This window comes from Amblyomma americanum, chromosome 3 (assembly GCF_052857255.1).
Source record: "Amblyomma americanum isolate KBUSLIRL-KWMA chromosome 3, ASM5285725v1, whole genome shotgun sequence".
Classification (NCBI taxonomy): Eukaryota; Metazoa; Arthropoda; class Arachnida; order Ixodida; family Ixodidae; genus Amblyomma; species Amblyomma americanum.
Window position 1 is genome coordinate 51,394,504 of NC_135499.1, and position 18,942 is coordinate 51,413,445.

The 18,942-nt window shown below is 48.1% G+C and overlaps 1 protein-coding gene and 1 pseudogene across 1 annotated transcript in view; both read left to right on the top strand.

The window, feature by feature from the left end:
* LOC144124584 (riboflavin transporter 2-like) overlaps nt 1-18,942 on the top strand; it is a 258,372-nt gene that overhangs the window by 198,715 nt on the left and 40,715 nt on the right. The window lies entirely within an intron of this gene.
* LOC144126509 (U2 spliceosomal RNA) lies at nt 11,020-11,174 on the top strand (annotated as a pseudogene).

Below are 18,942 nucleotides of genomic sequence, written 5' to 3' on the forward strand. Positions count from 1 at the left end.
GGCCCGTGTAGTCTGCTTTTTCGTTCTCGTCTTCGGTTTTATGGATGAATACGATGATAGCCCAGTGACTTGGGAGAACTTGAGTTCTGTAATAATAATTGTACTTATGACTAGAGTGTTTGGGTGCCTCAGTGGCATACCAAATCAATTTGTGCATGCCAGAAGGAGATATCTGATGCCTAGTTCTTCTACGAGTAACTACTTAATCTAAATATTTGTTGCAACCAGCACCTTTCAAAGCATGACTTGTCATGACTGCGGTGATGGTGATTGTAACTATCGTGGATTTGTAAAGGTCGTAATTGTATTTATAAAATCGCCGTTTCTTTGCGACAGTGGCGGAAATGATCTTGTCGCCGCTCTTGTTTCAGCTGCTAATGAGGCGGCGAAGTCTGTCCATATATGTGGCCACTTGCCGAAAGTGAGAGAGCTCACCGTGGGCTCGCTTGAAGTCATGTGATGCGTTCTCTACTTGGAATACAGTATGAAACTTCTGTCACGGCCGACTCTAAGCATTTAACTTTGCCCGAGACACAGCCCACCAGCGGGGCTGTACCGCTACGACATAGTAGTATCCGCAGTGCATAACCAGTGTATCTTCCCTGGTTTTATTCCTCATCGTAACCAAGTACTGCTTATACGCGTCCCTGTCAAATTTTCATTCCGGTGAGAACTAGCCGACTAATGGCAGGCGCTACACAGTTATAAACCTTTCACTATATTCATTGGACAGCAGATTTTCGATCTGGCCAAGAAAGTTAAACGGCGACCAGAGAAGAGAGCGACGCGGGTACGAAACAAACAAAACTTTAGGATGCCCTATCTGAATCGGCAACATGAGCGGGGCATATATCCGATTGTCCATTTTTATGGTCCTTCAATAATTTCTCTCCATAATGTAGTGGCGCGGATTTTTCAAGCGACGGAAACTGTGTCGGCGGATGGTGCAGCGCTTGTTCGGAAGCTGAGGTTTGAAAATTCGCGGGCTTTAAGTTGGCCGGAGCAGACGCAGGGCATGGTTCATTGGGAGTCAGCGACGGACGATTTTGTCCGGAAGTGCACGTAAGGCCGAACATTACGATTATGACTTACCGGCAGACTACAGCATGGCTTTTGGCCCTTCTCTTGCTCGAATAATTATCTTGAGCGTCGCACTGTACACAAATTCATAATGTTTGAATAGATGTTTTACGCATACGAAGCTTTGAACGTCACCTGCGCGAGCCGGCTAAAGCTTCGTATCCGAAAGACGTTAGTTGCCGTTACCATCTTCTTGGGGAGGAAGCAAACATTTCAAGGTGAGAAGGTTGCTCCGTTCGAAATGGGAGGCCCTGCGCTGGTTTTCGGCAGTGTGGGCACTCACGAGGAGCCAGGCACGACACACTTGCTTTCGAGCTTGCATGCTCAATGCGAGAGCTGACCAGGTTGTGAGCCTGGTCAGCATTCATGTTTCCACAGAGAATTTTTGAGAAAAGAAAATGGCAGATAATTTTCGCCAAAATCTAGAAAAGTGCGAAATCACAAATCATCATCATCGGCATCAGCTTGACTACGCCCACAGCAGGGAAAAGGCCTTTCCCATGTTTCCCCTATTAATCCCGTCCTTTGCCAGTTGCGCCCTCCGTGACCCCACAAACGTCTTAATCTCATCCGCCCACCTAACTTTCTGCCGTCTTCTGCTACGCTTACCTTCTCTTGGAAGCCACTCCGTTACCCTTGCGGGGGGTTTACCCATCGGAATAGCACTTCACACTAAAAAATCTGGATCTCTACCATGCTAGAATTTACCTTTGACAGCCGGGCTATCTTGACGCACGTGAGCCATAATTATTGAACAGGGTTAAGGCTAACGACAACGATGAGGGCAGAGAATTCTCTCTGTGTCTTCGCGTCGCAGATAGACGTAGATAGAGATGACGATGTGCAATGCACAGCGCGAGTGTGAGTTGCAGTTCAACACGAAGCGCGCTCAGCTGCGGCAATAGGCTAAAAGTCTATGTCCCATCAAAAAGGACATTGAGATATCGCCGTACAGTATATTGTTCTTGCCTGTCCTGAAAGACTCCGGGATTCCGTGCGATCTGTGTATTGTGATTTAACTTTTTAGCCAATGGAAGAGCCTCATGATGGATCGACACGCAGTACCACATCGTTCATCTAAGTCTGTGTACGTAAAGCATTTCGTAGCCCAGCGGGACGGATTTTCATGCAATAAAGAAAAAAACTGCGGCGATAGCCTAGTGCTCTCGAGCACTCGCCAACGAGGCTGCTCTGTTCTTGCCGCCGCGCGTTCGAATCGAATTGAATTATTTTTATTTATTTATTTTACTTAGCGCAAGCCCACAAACATCGCAAGATCTTGCTGGGGGTATGCCCTTCGGAATAGCGCTTTCGTGTTCAAAAATCTGGATCTCTGTCGCGCTAGAATTCACCTTTAACAGCGCGGCTATTTTGACATGAGCCGTAATTATTCACTATGTTTTACATGTCTCGGTTGTAATGTTAAGCGAGAACGTGTTATTAATTTCCTGGTGTGGGCTAATTGGTTATTCATCTTGAAGCAGTAAGCGCCCCGAAAAACGAGTACAACGAGTAAAGGTAGATAAGATGGGACAAGACCTGACAACCGTCTAGTTTATTAGAGCGCGCATGTCACAACTAGAACAAGGCAGATCATCACATGGCCAAACATGTGAGCTCAAAAATGGCAGCGCGTTCAGCAACAGCAAAAAAGTTTTGGTTCTGTCACAGCAGACCAGGCGAGAGACACGCGCGCATGTCACAATATCAGACATGCAACGAGCCGAGGGCGCACTCCCAGTGTACGGATGAATTTGCTATGAAACAGATCCATACCAAAACCACGGTCAAAACGTCGTAACCCAAAGTTGAAACATCTTAGCAAAAGCAGAACCAAACAGTAGTGTGAAAGGTAACCTAAAACGAAACACTGAAATCGTAAAAAACACCGAGCTCGCAGCGGTGGCCCAGTGGTTTGAGCATCCGCTTCACATGCGGCAGGTACTGGGCTTGATCCTCAGCGCGGCTGGGTACCCATGGGCTTCGCAATAGGTAAACGCACTGCCCCAGTCTGGTTCACGGCTTTTTCAGGGGTGAAATGCTTGAGATAAGGGTCCAGGTTGAGACTATAGGTTTGTAGGTTCGGTGATTCGTTCCGCCGTTAAATGATTTATATCTGCTACGTGGGGCAAAACCCTCTTGTAACCCTGTTTCTTTTTCTCCCTCGTATTTCGTGCTCTTTGTTGTTTTAAGTGAGTGTGCATTTTGCACTGCTGCAGGCGTCGTTGTTGTTGTTGTTGTTGTGCCCTTGGAGAATGTCAGGTACCCACGAGGGGGATTGGCCGCATCCTTTCTCTTTTCCTAGCCTCTCCTTCCTCGTAACACTTGATGCAGCCGACTCGAGGCCCTGATTGCGCAGATCGTCCTTCACGCAAGAGGCACCGCACCTTCTCCGTGCTCACAACGACCTCCTGCTGGAAATGCTCATGGCGACCCGGCTTGAATGCCTGAGACCAATGGCGCCTTCAATATCCCCTTAACCTGCTCATAGTTAGCGCACCTTTGTTCTCCCCTGAGTCACATATGCGACACTGCGATGTTTGAGATGCCGGCAGACTCTTTCGCGGAAACAGATGTCCCTAACGGGCTTTCGCGATTAGCAGATTGAAAATGAACCTTAGAAAGGGGCAGAATTTGGCCAACAGCACCCATCAAGTAATCGAATAGCTGCAGGAGTGCTCTATAATCATTTTCGCAGCGGGACGCGTTGAGCATAAATAATATTGGGCAGCCTTCGCCGACCGAACTTCTCGCGCGCCAGATGTTTGGAAAATTACATGTCACTTAGTGCATATCCTGGCAAATCCCTCTGGTGTAATCGTGCTCTAGAGGAAGTAACTTTTCTTTCTTCTCTACGTGACTCGTAAGGATGTTTGAAACACGAAAGCGTGCCCTGTGTTTTTTCTGGCCGCGCCTCTACATGCAAGACGGTGCGCAGGGGAAGCCTAATAATCTACAATATTCTGGGTGCTGCCACTACCTTGTCGTCTAGTTGAACTCCAGCCTAGGAGGGAGACATAAAGCATTTCGCGCATGCCTGTTGATTTTTGCAAATGGGTGCTGAGGCGGTTTGTGTCAAAGCATTTTTCAGCGCGGAGAGTGTACCGGGGGAACTGCCCAGATTGTGGTGAATAGGGCCGGAATAATTTGGTCATCTGAAGTTATTTAAGGCACACGAATTTCGTGCTTTCTGTACATGACCTATTCGAAATTCTGCTCATCCAGGCCGCTTATCCAGACGAATAGAGCCTGACTACTTGTGCCTAGGAGGAAGCTGCCATTGAGCCTTCGCGACTGATAAATAACGACATGTGAATTGTAGTTAGATGTTCCTTAACTAGCATTATTGATTTTATTTACTAATAAATTAGGCGACAACGAAAATGTTAGCCGCCATGTACAATGGTTTGAGGTGCTTTCTCTTTGTCTCCAAGCCTTACAGTATGTGACAAGTTGGACTCTTTTCTGAAGTCGCAAAGGGTCAAACTGGGCTATAACCGGTGCTTTGGTGATTATTTGGGATGTGTGGCAGGCGTAAGGAAACGAATAATTTGGAGGCTTCGCTTTCGCGGCGTACGCTTTTGTTCGTCGTAGTAGCGTAAACGCGTGGACCGCACCTGGATTTCAATAATTTGGTAAAAAAAATATCAATTACCGATAAGCTCCAGTAGCCAAGTGGAACTTTAGCGTCAGAGCACTCCTTTTTGGCAACGCGTTAGAAAGCATCATAGTGTGCCTTCTGAAACAGGAAATATTGTCCGATGGTGCGTATAGGTGGTAACGTAAGTACACAATGCGGCAAGGCGTGGGTGAAGGGCACGCGTTGGCTGACGCGTAAAGTTTTACGCAATGGGTGTCAGGTATGTGTTTGCTTACCTTCGGGAGGCTTCCAGGTGGCTATGGTTCACACAAATTTTTTCAGAGACTAGGCTTCCGTGCCTAGGACAGCGAGTTCACCTCCTTGTACTAGGCGATACTTGGGGCCGCAAAATTTTTTTAATTTAAAGAGTAATCCGGAGTGCGTTTCGGACACCTATTTTAACTTAACAAAGCGTTTCTTCACTACGGGAAATGAAGAAGTGTGCGTGTGCGTGATGCTGCACGCAATTTTTGCACATTGTGACATACACAATGATTGGAGCACCAGAAGTCAACTCGGTCCTCAGAACAGTAACATACGGTTGGATAGCATTGTAGGAGTGATGGAATAATTAGATGGAAACATACAACTTCATTCCCGTACACTATTCAAATATGTTACATTATTAAAAAACTGCCATTTGGCATAAAGACTCTTCTCACAAACTAGCGTTTTGCTTTCAAACTAGCGTTTTTATCTCTCGTTCTTGACGTAAACGTGCACTTAGCCGGCTGGAAAGACATGGGAGTTGTTATATTTCAGGGAGAAAACAGGCGAGAACATTGGGCAAAGCTCGGGATCGGCACACATCGCTACAACATAAACAACACTAGAGCATTGTTATGGTGCTTCAGACATGTCACAAACCTCTGGACACTTCCACAGTAATTTTTAATTCAAGATTTGCACAAGAATTCGAAGGTACCAGGTAAAAACACAAAATCTCTAAGCGGTGAGCTTTGGTGTCGCTGGCTCCAGCAAATCCCCGTCATGCTTTGTCACTGTTGCGGTAAGCGTCCGACTGGAACGAAGTCTTCCGTCCCGAACAGTCTCTCGCCGCTACTCTACCGGTGGCGTCGCCGAGACGATATCGCATGTGACACATGCAGAACGCATAATGTCACAAGTACCATCACGAAGACCGTTGACGCCACCAAACATAAGAACAGTGGCCCGAAGAGTTGATTTAGCAGGGGAGGTTGCCAGGAGGTCGCCGACACGCGCACAGAGATTATGGTCGCCGGATTATCAGATTCACCTCGGTCTCGCAGCCTAGGCCAAGAGCCGGCGTCCACAGCTGAAGGCATTCCTTCTGTGCTGACGAGATCCTGCACCGTCCGTCGGGGGGCTCCTGGAGGCGGATGGCCCGAGCGATTTGCGTGGATTGTGCCGTCACCCTCGCTTGTTACGCCATCATTTGCCGTGGACTGACTCGTCGACTCTCTTGCGAGCGCCGCTGCTCCGTCAAAGTGTTCCTCGTGGGCCATTTTTGAGCAGCAGTAATCGGAATGCTGAGACGTGGCTGGCAGCTACCGTTTTAACTTTTTCACTTTCGTCTTCTGCTTGCAAGATTGTTGTGCTTATAGCCTACCGGCGTAGGAGCTGGAGAGCAAACAAAGGCGGCTGGTTCGATTCATTCACAGTAATTGTGTCTACTGTATACTGTCGCCAAAAACTAGGCTGAAAGGTTTTAAACATGCCAAAAAGAGATGTCTCCGGACGTCGTCTACAGTACAATGATGTGGTTTGTCTAGATGCCAGTTATTAAAATAATTCAAATAAACACTGGGAAAAGGTGTCGTCTGGTCTCTCACCTCAATCACTGCAACGCCTCTGGCCCTCTGTCTTTGTGGAAATCCGCCTAGTGTTGTAAAACTGATTGCTGTAAGCTTCCAAACCACGGCCATGGCCGTACAATACGGCCATGGCCGTACTAAACATCCACCAGCTGGAATTTACGGGCCGCCTCGTATTATGAGGACTGACTATACCGGGAACTTGAAGTCCACCGGTGGTTCTGATGTCAGTGTCGCGTCTCATCATATGACCCCTTATGGCTATGATGCAAGGGTGTTATCGTCATTATCAATGCGTCGAGATTGAGCCGCTTACAGTGTTGGCGCAACTTCGCTCACTTGCATGGTCTCTGTATGACTTTTTTTTTCAGGACCATTTATTGGGCATTTCGGTTGACCACGGCGTAACGCGTCGCATGATTACGTTCTCTCAAAGGCGCACTATACCAAGATGCTGATGGTTCTTGATAGAACTGGTTATTGAGACTTACAGCACAATTAAAAGCTCTTCCTTTTATCAGCTCTATGGTGTCATGCTGTGCATTGGAGCGCGCAAAATAGCACTTCGTATCTTGTGTCTCAAAAGCTAGTTTTTACGTTTCCTGTTGGACTAAAAACTGACGATCTCGCCTGGGTGTGCTTAACATTTGAGGTGACACTTAGAGATGTTTTAAGCCGAAATAGCCGTCCAAAAAGCATTAAGACGACCTTGGTGAGGAGACCTGAATTTGTGGTGCTCGGGTCTTGAGAGAAACGAATTAATTCCTCCGCATCGCAAGGCTTTTACCCCATTCGTTCTAGAAGGGGAAAGTGAAGAAGCAGATACACCGTGCAGCTCTCGCCGCTTCTCGGGAATTCAGTTCCTTCTTCTCAATCGACACCTCAAAGGGCCATTTGTCACATGTGGTGCGAAGAAATGACCCTTGCTTAACGATGGAGCAACGCTGCTTGAAAAAGCTAGATTCGCAGCTCCGCCAGAAACGTGACCGCAGTGGCGGTCACGAGGACTAATGGTGCTGCAGTCGAGTCCTGCTTCCGGTCGAGCGCGTTGTCTGAAAGAGACGAAGAGGAGTGGCTGCACTCATCTGCTTTCCTTGCGGTACCACTTCTTTGGAGCGAGGCAGGCAAGTCCAGACTACTTGCGGATAGAGCTTGACGCAGTAATGATGGGCTCGGATTAACAGAAGCGCCGCAACACTGCTACGATGTCCTCTGTTTCGTGTTGATTGTGCCGCCTACAATTTGAAGATGCTCGCCTTCATGACGAACGACGAAAAACAATCATTTTTTTCTTTTAAGAAAACCCCTCATTAACTCAAGAAAGCAAAGTTGAAGCTAGGATACAAACCCGAAGGAGCCAAATAATTTTATGTGTATTTTGTTTCATTTTTTTGTAAAAATAAATTGTGACGGAGCACTTGATTCGAATTGGTTTGTCCTAAACTGATCACCTTCATATTCCGACTTAAATTTCCTTTCCGGCGCTTGCAAAAATTTACGTGACGCACTATTTTCTTCCTTGCGAATCTCTGGACGACAGAAGTGCGTGAAGCCCGGTTTACAAAAATGAAGCGGTCGCGGTGGCTTAGTGGCTATGGCGCTCGACTGCTGGCATTCAAGAGAGTTATGACCTTGCACCTTTGTAGACTTTTGTCTATCGACAGTCTATATGCAGTCTATAGACAACGTTGCCATAGACCTCTGTCCAGTAAAATTTCAGTACACCATTCTCTACAGACTGTCTATAGAGTGTCTAGAACTGGTGCAAAACATCACCACACAGCCTTCAGTAATTACTTTGCGAGCAATATACGTGCAGCTTATGTCTATTTCTAAGCTATTCAGGCTGAGCGTGTGTCCGATCCGGTGGGCAGGTTGTGAGGACCTCACGAGGCCACACAACCTAGGTTGCAAGTAAGCATCCTGCTTTCTCGCTCACAGCGTGGACGCCGAATTTTCTGCAGAATGGAGACCCTTAACGCTATCGCTTCAATAAGCACTATAGCGTTCGTATCTCTAGTATTATAAACATCACAGCTTTGTCCGTAAATTAGGGTCGTCGTGCTGTAAATGCTAATTAGAGGATTACATCAGTCTCATCATATCTCAATGAGTTCCGAAATACTCTCTGTCGCCTTTTCAGTGACGTAAGTTTATCGTACCTTGATGGATGCCAGTATTTTCAACGCGACAGCGTTAAGGAGCTCGGGCCGCAGGAAATCCAGCGTCGTCGTCGGCGTCGTTCACCGCGAGAGAAAAGTCCACGAAAAATCCTCAGAGAAGCAACCTAGAGGGCAGGTGCGCCACCTTGGTCACGTAACCTTGTAGCTTCGTCACAACCTGCTTACCGGATTCTGAGCAGACTGCGCACCGCGGCAGGTAGTAGTTAAATTAATGATTGGTTGCGAGACGCTGCCAGAAAGAGCAGCCTCGGTCGCAGAAGCGCTACCTCTGGCAGCACCACCATAGCAGGGCAGTGCCTCATCGCTTAACTATTGCACCAATGAACCATCAGTGGTATGAGGGCTCCCAGGGATCTATGAATGTGAAGTAACAAGTGACCAATTCTTCATAAATGGTCATTAACCTGTTAAAGGTATCGCGTCATAGCCTTCAGGCAGAGCTTAAGTGTCCCTTCCAATTTTTTTAGCTGACGTCCTAGAAGTTATACGGACCCGCATAAGCCAGATAGTGTCGGCAAGTCATGAAGGTGTGAGATTCCCAATTTACTCGGAAAATAAGAATTTGGTTTACATTTGCTCGCTATTCGACGGTCATGAAGAACAGCTTATTACTGTGGCTGAAGAGGAAAGTAATTCTCATATGTCCCCGTTACTCATCCTAGAGTCAGGAACTTCTAGGCTAATGAAAGACTCGAACGCAAATTTTGGAGAGCAGAAAACTGCGGACAATGAATTAGCGCGGATAACTGAAGGACAAAAAAAGAGGGCAACCCGCGCAGAGACTGACTGCTCGAATCTTGGGTAAAAGCAGCTCCATCACCAAGGCGTCCTTCGTTCATGTTGTTCCATACAAAAACCTAAGCGCTTGTATATGTTGTTTTTAAAGCGAAAGCTCTACTGGGCGCGAACTTGCGATTTCGCCGTGGCGGTGCTCCGTGGAGGCATATGACGTCACAACGCGCCGCGCTGCGGGTCTCTCTCGCTCCCTAGTCTCTACTGCGCATGCGCCACTAGTAGCACCGAGACACAGGTGTTCCTCCGGTGCGCAGCGCCGCGCCTTTCCTCAAAATCCAACTTTCAATTTTCAGTTTTCTCTTTCTTCCTTCCCTCCCTCCTTTATACCTTCCTTTACGACGCGGTTCTGGTGCCCACCGAGATATGTGGGACGGTTACTGTGCCATTTAATTTCCTCAAAAATCAAACAAATCAAGTGAGCCGACGGCGTTCATAGAGTTCATTGGCGTTGACAACTTTGCAAAGGCCGTTCATTTTCACGAAAGGAAAGGCGCACAACCGGCTCCGTGGTCCAGTGGAGACCTCAATATCGCTTTCATGTACGTGGCGTTGGTATCCATCTGCAAAAGCCTGCTTTGATTGCGTTCCGCACACTAGATAGGCAGCGCGCCCTCTCTGCCACCCTGGGAGGTGGCATGCAGTTAATGGTTGATCGCGAGAGATTGATCACCAAATGAACACTGCGGCCTAGCTATTGCTGCAGTGCCGCATGTCAGCAACAACGCTTCTAGCGCTAATGCATTCAGGCCACATCTCTCTCTTACCACCGTCACATGTATCAAAGCACGAATGAGGCGTCCGCACATCCAGGGAGCCAGTTATGCGCCCTTCGTTTCCTCAAAGCCATCGCCGTCTAGAACATTGTCAACGCCAACAGTGAACACAGTGAACGCCGGCATCTCTCGCTTTGTATATTCTGAATTGGCTGAGCTAAGGCACATTAATTTTTGTGATTATCTTCCGTGCAGAATGAGTGGTTTCTGGTTGTTCGGTTATATTTTTTTCTTCTTGTAAAATTAAATGGGCTCATAGGTGCACGGCACAAAAGGCTGCAAAACATAACGTTAAAACACGAGTAATAGCTACAAAGCATAGTGGGGAAGCCAGGTGTCAAATGTTGCTGAAAACGAAGAGAGGTGAGAGAACTACACGGAAGCGCATGGAATTACAGTTAGTGGCTGAACCTGTGAATTTCGGTATGTCGATGACAAGTGCGCTTAACATGCATCAAGCCGTATACTATAGACGTACCAAGATTCATCATTTTTACTTAGAAGCATCAATAGCCATCTTACGTGCAGTGCAAAAAATGGTGCTTACTATTGATCTTTGATGAGCTGTATCCATCGCCAGCTGCATACACACTATTTCAGCAAATATAGAAATCACGTCTCTCCATCTTCTTATGTCATTGTTTTCCGTACCCTCCTACTGTTACCGTTCCACGAAATTTGCTCTATTACATGATTGGAACATCGCTCATCTAATCCAGTTTACCCGCCCGCCTAAGTCGCATTCCTTCGCCTCATTTGTCCCCGGATATGTCCGGACCCCGTAGAGTATCTGTTACGGGTCCAATTAGACTTATTTTTGGAAATTTGGTGGGAAGTTTGAAGGTTGCTTCACTTTCGCCACCGGTTGGCCCGGTATTGCACTTCCTCCGGAATCGGCCTTGTCTTTAGCGCGTCTTTACTATCCTGTCTTTCTATCCCATTTTTCAACTCTCCTACTATCTGCACGTGGTAGCGATTGTGGCTCGGCTTGAGCCAGTGAGCAAGCCTGTGCATTTTCCTTTTCTTTCTTCCTCGCAACAACAGACAGACAGACCCGGATATCGTAAGCCAAAACTGGGCTCTCATCGACGTCGCTATATTACTTCTTCATATTTGCACTCTAAATCCTCTCTAAATCTTGCTGCATGCTCCTCAGATTAATTTCAAGCATTACTAATAGCCATAAGGTTACAGCACAATGCGCTAGTACTGCAATGAGCTGCATGACGGTGAAATTTGGCGTATATAGTGACAAAAATTTGGAGGGCGCTTAAGCTTCGCCTTTTAGAATGGAATGCGACAGCGTGTTGCATCACGGCCAGGGAGTCCACGGAACAACGCCATCGCCCGTTCGGCGCGACGCCTTGGCCGTTAGACAAATCGTTCTGCTACGTACAGTGAAACGGCCGCGCGGAGCAGCAAACCACGTAGCGCTGCCACATGCCTTGCCGAAACGCGCGGGACTCAACTTACAGTCGTAGTTCGTCGGCACATCGTTATCGACAAACCCGATGCCATGAACGCCAGCATAGCTTCCCCGCAGAACGAACGGGCAGCAAGCCGCAAGCTTCGTGGTGAACGCGCTTTGGATGTGCGCCGCGTTGTTCGCCGCTCACGGCGTGATTCCTACGTGCCCGCACGGCCTCACTGCGCCCGAACGAGAGGTATGTCAGACGCGTCACTTCCTTTCCTTAAAATCAATTTTCATTTCATTCTTCCTTCCTTACGGCGCGGTTCGGGTGTCCACAGAGATATGTGACACAGGCCTCACCAACGTTTTTAAAAACGCTGGGCCTCACTTCTTTTCCTAAAAACCAATTTTCATTTAATTTTCCTTCCCTTGCGGCGCGGTCCGGGTTGTCCACCGAAATGTTACAGGCTTCCGTTCCTTTCCTTGCGCTGCCGTCGTGCGCTATCTGTGTGGGCAGTGGCGTATATTGCGAGCAGGAGGAGGAGGGATTTTGTAGCGAGAGCTACACTTGGCTACCAGTCGAGCATTTCGCTGTGGTCCGAAAAGGCCAGTTTTGCGCATGCGCCGTTACCATGGCAACCGCAGAGGCGCAGTGGGTGCGCCGCGCGCTTCTTCGCCGCCGTCGCCGCGGCCGCGCGCCCGCTCCACCGTCGAAGGTGAATGTGACGTCATGCGGATGAGCAGTTGTGCGCATGCGCCGATACTATCGTAACCAGACAGACCCCACACCTGCGCTGCGTTCGTCACCACCGCCTCGCTGCACGCCGCCCTATCGCCCGAACCACGCGTCGACGCATGCGCAGTATTGCGTATAAAAGGCGGAGACGTAATCAGCGCCAGAATCGCACCGCTTGATATGGATGCACAGGAGTCCAGTTGCTGCTAAACGGCGGTATGGACAAGAGAGCGATAAGTCTTCCTATCCTGAGGTTGTCGCCTGGCAGTTGGATACTCAACAAACAGAGAATGAGCGTCAGAAGGCAAAGAGAGCAGCGAAGATGCCCAACAAAGAGAGGAACGCCTTGCCAAACGGAGCCGGCAGACTGCCGAGCGTAATATACACTGCATAGCTGCAGAGATAGAGCCTATGGAAGGCGTCAGTCAACGGACACCAGCCGAAAAGGATGTGAAGGCCCGTCGTGTGACTGATCACACCATTCGAGTTTCCGAATGTGCATCTGTGACCCGACATTTCAAGCAAACTTTGTGAACAATCCGTTTGGACACATTTATAGTGTGTGCGCCAGACTGTGGCACCAAAGGGACTTGACACCAGTGAGTAGTTCAATGTATGACTCTTTGCGTTTGGCATTACCAATAACAACAAGGTCAGCCAGGGAAACGTACCTCCCGCTACGTATATCCTGGCATAGTGGAGCTAAGCCACTGCCAATTTCTTTCGCTGACGGGGAGGAGGAGGAATTTTTCGCTCGCGGCCGACGCCGACGACATCGGCTTTTCTGCGACACGAGCTCCTTAACGCTGTCGCGTTAAAACGGCTGTACTAATCGTTTTGATGCACGAAGCTCAGAAATCTTGCGGAATTTTGGGTAAATCATATTCATGAGCTATAAAATTAAGAAACTTATACTTAGATATATATGGCTGGAGTTGCAAAGGACTTGGCGTGGCCTTTATATATATTTTTCGTAAAATGCCCGAATTGCAGCGCTCTGACAGGAAGGCGATTAAGATGAAGCCGCTTCCATTACGCTATGGAGTTCCACATTGAAATAGCTTATATTCTAAACATTTCCCACCTTAACCGATCACTTGTTTTCATTGTATATCCGGGCTATTAACGAACTACAAACACTGCTTCGGCATAAGAGCTTTTCTCAATTTTTTTTCTGCCAGAAGACCCGTCGCGTTCGTCTATCGTAGTGGATTGGAAGTCAGAATGCGCACGTAAAGTTAAGCCATTAGCTTTTCGCGCCAGAAAGACGACGGGTGCACCTCAGGCCAAGTTCATTGGAAATTGTTTTTCTGTGAGAAATGCAATGGGAGAAAGTTCGCGTGATCATCTCTGCCGTTGCTTTGTCTGATTTAGGTCCTATGTATTAGCGTTGAGCTTGCTCTGGTCCAGACACAATTGTTTATGGTTTATGGGGGTTTAACATGCCAAAGCGGCTAAGGCTATGAAGGACGCCGTAGTGAAGGGCTCCGGAAATTTCGACCACCTGGGGCACAAGAACTGCCCAGTATTGCAAGGAGAAAGGAGACAAAAATGGGAGGGGGCACTTAAGCTGCGCCTTAAGAGTATAACACGACAGCGTTAAATAATTAATGCCCATATATGCAGAACAAGTCATTCTCCCTTCAAAGATCGCGTGAGGTCCTCATACCACCCTTGGCCTAGTGCATCCACGGGTAATTGGTGCGCCACTGTCCTGCGATAACAGGTGCTGCCACTGGAAGGTGCTGAGCGAACCACGTTCTTCCCCCATCCAGCCTGTCGCGAATCGGACTCGCGGCCATTTAATAATTTAACTGCAACCTGCTACGGTGGACAGTTTCGTCACAATCCCGTGGGCACGATCTGAGAACGTCGCAACGTCCCGCACAGCTTAGGCGGCCCACCTACTACCTACACTGTTAACAAAAAAACGCCCAAATGGGAGTAAATGGCTTGTCCTCTATCGCACACCCAGAGGAGGTTTTATTTGCTGCATATATATGGAGTATTTTATTTACTCCCTTATAAGAGGGAGGTATTTAGGAGTACAAAGGAGTAAATTTTTTACTACCTACAGAAATGGAGCCCAAAAATTGCGTCATCTTTATTTATACTTGTTCAGCCTCATTCTTACAGCAGTCCCAGCGGCGGGAACGGGCAGCAGCTGCGGAGGCCGCCGGCAACCCAGCCTGGGAAACTGCGCTGCCCTAATGTGATCCCGCTTCACGCGTTATTTTCGCCGTCTGCAAGCCCAGCGACGGCGTAGGCGGAGGCGGCAGGAGTATGTTCCTGTCGTATGTTTCTGCTGTACGAGCTTGTTTGGTTTGCTATCTTCGTAGATAAAAGGATATAACATTAGAATCAATAGTTCAAAACTGAAAAGGAGCCCCGGAGTAGTTTTCATGGTCATGCACCACTCTATATTTGACTGAAAACCAGAGCAGAATAAGCTGACAATGAAAACACCCCTGGAGCTGGTTTGGTATGCCTGTGTTTGCTTTCGTATTCATTTTTTTCTGGCTTGACATTTCAATACGTCTGAGGAAAAATGTAGCCTCATTAGCTCAATCAAGAGGTCAGCGTTGAAACTACGTTCTATCACGCATTATGATCTGCTGCAACACATCGCGAGAGAGAGAGATAAAACAGTCATTATTTCATTAAAGTGTTCTACGCGTCAAGTAGGCGGACTCCTCAGTTCAGGACTCCGGTGGCTTGGGCGGATGCTTGGACCAGTCTGATGATGCGACACTGGTCCTCCAGACCATTGCTGGTCAGGGCTGCCTCCCACTGCTCGTATGATGTCTGTAATGTTTTTAGATGAGGTGGTTTTCGGGGACAATTCCAGGAAATGTGAAACAGCGTAGTCTTTTCGCCGCACCACGGACAGAAGGGGCGGTATTTGGAAGGGTGAATGAAGCTGTACAAGTACAGGTTAGGGAAGGTATTCGTTTGTATTCGCCTCCAAAATGTGGCTTCTTCGGTGGTGAGTTTAATATGGGGAGGGGGATATATTCTACGATCTAATCTAAGCGTCTCCAGCCATTCCTCATAGTTTGATGGTAGAGGAGTGAGGTACGGGCAAGGATCCGCTCGGTTTGTTAGCTCACGAGCTATATCATTTGCCGCCTCGTTGCCCTCAAGACCTGAATGGCCCGGGGTCCAAGTAATGTTATGGGGGCGTTGAAGTGTAGGTGAGAGGCCCGATGGTATGAGTAGAGCCGCTGTCATTTTTGGGACTCTCCCTGTAACGTAATATTGACAGGCTCGCTTCGAGTCAGTTATTATGTGAGCTGATTTGTCCGCCAGATCACAATGCCTTATGGCAAGGGTGATGGCGGAGGCTTCCGCCGCGGCAGGATCGTCAGCCCGGAGTGAAGCACTCGTCAGTAGTTGAAAATTGTGGTCAAGGGCGACTGCAACAAAGATGCTCGGTTCAGTGTACGCCGCCACGTCTACATAGACTGCTTTGCGATCTGACTCTAGACGCCGGCGTAGATGAGTGACCCTAGCCTCCCGTCTGCCTTCGTGGATTTCTGGATGCATATGTTTTGGGCGCGGAGCCACCGAGATCTGTCTTCTTATGTTTGCAGGTAGGGAAGTGTGTCGCCAGAGCTCTTGTAGATCTCGTGGTGTACCAATGCGCTGAAGAATGGCTCTTCCGGTGGTTGTCTGTTGGAGTCGGGCTCTCTGCGATGCTAAGCGCATCTCTGAACTCCTCAAAGATGTTGTGGACTCCAAGCTTGATTAGACGTTTCGGTCGAGGTGCTTGGAGGAAGGCCGAGAGCTGTTTTGTACGCGCTGCGAATGACAGTGTCGGCCTGCTTAAGTTCTCCCTTTGTGAGATGATGATACGGAAGGCCGTATGCTATTCTTCAGATAACCAAGGACTGTACAAGACGAAGAGTGTCTTCCTCGCGCATGCCTTTCTTGTGGCGTGTTATACGACGAATCATACGTGTAATTTGGTGGGTGGTTGTTTTGAGAGTTTTTATGGTATGTCCTGCGCGTAGGTTACTTTGAATCCAAAGCCCGAGAATTCAAATGACCGAGACCTCTCGAATCTGTTGGCCTTCTACATAGAGATCTATTGGTCCAGAGTTTTTGTAATTTTGACCGTGCACCCTGATTACTTCTGACTTCTCCGGTGCACAGCGAAGGCCAGCACTAGCGGTAAATGTTTCGACAATCGATGCCGCTTCCTGTAGGGCTTGTTCCTTCTGTGCAAGGGATCCCTTAGTCGTCCAGATAGTTATATCGTCTGCATACAGTGTAAATCCTATATCGGGTAATTCCTGCAGCCGACGAGCCATGGCAATATTGAATAAGAGGGGAGAGATGATTGATCCCTGCGGAGTGCCCTTGTTTGGCATTAGTATGGTATCTGATCTGGTATTTCCAATTCCAATTGTTGCAGTGCGGTCCGTGAGGAAAGCTCTAATGTAGTTAAAGATATTCTGTCCACATCCCAGGGAGTTCAGTTCGCGGAGGATAGCTTCGCGTGAGACATTGTCAAAAGCTCCCTTAAGGTCAAGCGCCAGGATCAGATGCTCGCTTCCTCTTGAGATGCCTGTAAGAACTTCCGCCTTCAGCAAGAGAAAGGCGTCCTGGGTTGAGAGACCGCGCCTGAAGCCAATCATGGACTGTGGAAAGAGATACCTGTCCTCAACGAAATTCATGAGGCGGTTTTGGATAACTCGCTCATAGAGCTTCCCGAGACAGGATGTAAGGGAGATCGGTCTTAATGTTTCAAGTGTGGGCCGCTTTCCGGCCTTAGGAATTGTGATAATCTCTGCATGTCGCCACTCGTTTGGGACTTGTCCGTCCTCCCACAGGCCATTAAGGTAGTCGGTCATTTGCTCAATATGTTTTGAGCTAAGGTTTCTTATCATTGCGTTGGTCACTTTGTCTGCTCCTGCTCCTGCGGCTGTATTTCGTTTGGCGGCTCTTGCTGCCGCATATACTTCAGCCACCGTGATGGGCTCGTCTAGATCAGTGTTCAGAGCTCCTGTGTATTGAAGATTGCATGGCGGGATTGTTTGAGTGCCAATGTACTGGTCTTGTAGGGCTTGTTTCAATTCCGGATCTGTTCCTTGAAATTTGTAAGCAATTTCTTGCAACGTGCGATTGACTGTGGTTTTGGTCTTGCTCGGATCAATTAAGCTTCTTAGCAGGGTCCAAGTTTGAGAGGTGCTGAGTGTGCCTTTGAGGGAGGCACAAAAATCTATCCAGTTTTGCTGAGCGTGTTGCGTTGCGTACTCCTGGGCTTGTTCGGAAAGTGCTGATATCCTAAGTCGGAGTCTGCGGTTTAACTTTTGCTTCTTCCATCTGCGGACGAGACTACGACGAGCCTCCCACAAGTGTAGGAGGTGACGATCTACTTCCGGGTTTTTCGTTGTGCGCGGTATACTCTGTGTGCTAGCTTTGTGAGCTTCCCAGATGTGTTCACTCCATGTTGCTATGTCTTGGATGCCTTCCTCGGGTGCGGGACGCCTGCGATAAGCTTCCCAATCCGTAATATTTACTTCACCGAGCGTTCGGCGAAGTTTATACGTTGGCACTGACGTACTAAGGATGTAGTGGTCACTGCCTATTTGTTCCCCCAGGTTTGTCCAAGTAGCTGCTGCAATGTTTTTCTAGAACTTTAGATCTGGGCAGGTGTCCCTACTGACGCTGTTTCCAATTCTCGTTGGGATTGTAACGTCGGTAAGGAGGAGGTCTAATCCTTCTTGATCCACCGCTTCCAGGAGAAGTTTGCCCTTTTGGGAGTCTACCGCATATCCTCAAGTACTGTGGGGAGCGTTCAGATCTTCGAGTATGACCAGTTGGTTTGAGCCTGCTATATGAGTAGTTTCATGTATAATTGATCTGAAGTCTTCTCTTGTGTTGCGAGGCGGGCTGTACAGATTTAGTATAAAAGTGGTTGGCCTGCAACGTTTTTGAGGGATGATCTCAACCAGGACGTGATGTAGATTGGGATAGTGCATAGTGTGCTGCACAGCCGTGATCGTCTTTGAGACCAAGGTGGCGACCCTAGGAGATGTGTCATTTATAACCGTGTAATATCCCGTAAGGGTAGGCTGTGTGCCTGTTTCTTGTAGACAGATCACGTCCGGAGTTATTATAGCGTTTTGAATGAAGAATTTTAGGGAACTTTTTTTGCGGTTGATGTTACGACAGTTCCACTGCCATATCTCTAAACTTTCTTGATGGTAGGTATTTCTATGCTGCGCCATCCTGACTAAGCACTGATTCGGAATCGCTTACGTCGCCTGAGACGGTCGAGCGACGGTGGGCTTTCATTCTTGTATTTTCAAGCGTGGCTGAACGCGTTCGCTATCCGTGTTCAAGTTAATATACAGTCCTGCGGAGATCATAGTGAGCGGTGCCGAGTTGTTGCAGTTGAGTGCCGAATTGCTGTAACTGCGTAAACATTTGCTTTTGCTGTGTAACTATATTCTGAAGGATTTCTTGCATTGTACCAAAATTAGCCATGGGCACATATTGAGGGGTGTCTGATGGAGGTTG